Below are 2,505 nucleotides of genomic sequence, written 5' to 3' on the forward strand. Positions count from 1 at the left end.
AGATTCCTTTGGTTCCTCAAAGGGAAACTCCTTATTGATCACTGGATGTCCCAGGAGGTCTTCCTCACTGGGATTTACGTCCTCTCCTTCCCTTACAGGTTCGGCCATGGTGATTAATTCAATGGCCTTGCACTCTCCTTTTGGATTTTCTTCTGTATTGCTTGGGAGAGTACTAGGAGGGATTTCAGTGATCCTTTTACTCAGCTGGCCCACTTGTGCTTCCAAATTTCTAATGGAGGACCTTGTTTCATTCATGAAACTCACAGTGGCCTTTGATAGATCAGAGACTAAATTTGCTAAATTAGAAGTATTTTGTTCAGAGTTCTCTGTCTGTTGCTGAGTGAATGATGGAAAAGGCTTGCTATTGCTAAACCTGTTTCTTCCACCATTATTAAAGCCTTGTTGAGGCTTTTGTTGATCCTTCCATGAGAAATTTGGATGATTTCTCCATGATGAGTTATAGGTGTTTCCATAAGGTTCACCTAAGTAATTTACCTCTGCTGTTGCAGGGTTCTCAGGATCATAGGCCTCTTCTTCAGAAGGCGCCTCTTGAGTACTGTTGGATGCAGCTTGCATTCCATTCAGACTCTGAGAAATCATATTGACTTGCTGAGTCAATATTTTGTTCTGAGCCAATATGGCATTCAGAGTATCAATTTCAAGAACTCCCTTCTTCTGAGGTGTCCCATTACTCACAGGATTCCTCTCAGAAGTGTACATGAACTGGTTATTAGCAACCATGTCAATAAGTTCTTAAGCTTCTGCAGGCGTTTTATTTAGGTGAATGGATCCACCTGCAGAAGTATCCAATGACATCTTAGATAACTCAGACAGACCATCATAGAATATATCCAGGATGGTCCATTCTGAAAGCATATCAGAAGGACACTTTTTGGTCAGTCCTTTGTATCTCTCCCAAGCTTCATAGAGGGATTCACCTTCTTTCTGTCTGAAGGTTTAAACATCCACTCTAAGCTTACTCAGCTTTTGAGGAGGAAAGAACTTGGCTAAGAAAGCCTTGACCAGCTTATCCCAAGAGTTCAGGCTATCCTTAGGTTGAGAGTCCAACCATATTCTAGCTCTGTCTCTCACAGCAAAAGGGAAAAGCATGAGCCTGTAGACTTCAGGATCTACTCCATTAGTCTTAACAGTATAACATATCTGCAAGAATTCAGTTAAGAACTGAAAAGGATCTTCAGATGGAAGTCTATGAAACTTGCAGTTCTGCTGCATCAGAGAAACTAATTGAGGTTTCAGCTCAAAATTGTTTGCTCCAATGGAAGGAATGGAGATGCTTCTTCCATGTAAATTGGAATTAGGTGCAGTAAAGTCACCAAGCATCCTCCTTGCATTATTATTATTTTCGGCTGCCATCTCCTCTTCCTGTTCGAAAATTTCTGACAGGTGCTTGCTGGATTGTTGTAATTTAGCTTCTCTTAGTTTCCTCTTCAGAGTCCTTTCAGGTTCTGGATCTGCTTCAACAAGAATATTCTTGTCCTTACTCCTACTCATATGAAAAAGAGGGACAGAAAAATAATAATAATAGGGATCCTTTTTACAACAGTATAGAGGTCCCTGTGTGAGTAGAAGAAAAGAAGAAGACAAAATTCGAACACAGATGGAAGATGGGGTTCGAATTTGGGTGAGATGAAGTGTTAGTAGATGAATAAATAAATAGAAGGAGATAAGAGAGAGAGAGAATTTTTGAAAATAATTTTTGAAAAAGAGTTAGTGATTTTTGAAAATAGTTTTTGAAAAAGGTTAGTAATTTTTCGAAAATTAAAATCAACAATTAAATTAATTAGTTAATTAAAAAGAAATTTTGAAAAAGAGGGAGGATATTTTTGAAAATTAGAGAGAGAGTTAGTTAGGTAGTTTTGAAAAAGATAAGAAACAAACAAAAAGTTAGTTAGTTAGTTGAAACAAATTTTGAAAATCAATTTTTGAAAAGATAAGAAGATGAGAAGTTAGAAAAGATATTTTAAAATCAAATTTTGAAAAAGATAAGACAAGAAGATATTTTTGAAAAGATATGATTGCAATTAGTTTTGAAAAAGATTTGATTTTTAAAATCACAATTAATGACTTGATTCACAAGAAATCACAAGATATGATTCTAGAACTCAAAGTTTGAATCTTTCTTAACAAGCAAGTAACAAACTTGAAATTTTTGAATCAAAACATTAATTGATGATGTTATTTTCGAAAGGTAGGAGATAAAGATAAGAAAAAGATTTTTGAAAAATATTTTTAAAATTTTCGAAAATAACTAAGAAAAATGAAGAAGATTTGATTTTTGAAAAAGATTTTGAAAAAGATAAGATTTTTAAATTGAAAATTTGATTTGACTCATAAGAAATAACTAGATTTTAAAAATTTTTGAAAGAGTCAAATCTAATTTTCGAAAATTTAAGAGAGAAAAAGGGAAAGATATTTTTTTGATTTTTGAATTTTTAATGATGAGAGAGAAAAACATGAAAATGATGCAATGCATGAAAATTTTGG

General features: G+C 34.2%; 1 non-coding gene across 1 annotated transcript; it reads left to right on the forward strand.

Moving 5' to 3' along the window:
- The first annotated feature begins 870 nt into the window (after positions 1-870).
- On the forward strand, positions 871-978 carry LOC112782038 (small nucleolar RNA R71). The gene has a single exon (XR_003192781.1). It is a non-coding gene; the product is annotated as a small nucleolar RNA R71 (small nucleolar RNA).
- Positions 979-2,505: the final 1,527 nt, after the last annotated feature.

Source organism: Arachis hypogaea, chromosome 19, assembly GCF_003086295.3.
Source record: "Arachis hypogaea cultivar Tifrunner chromosome 19, arahy.Tifrunner.gnm2.J5K5, whole genome shotgun sequence".
NCBI lineage: Eukaryota > Viridiplantae > Streptophyta > Magnoliopsida > Fabales > Fabaceae > Arachis > Arachis hypogaea.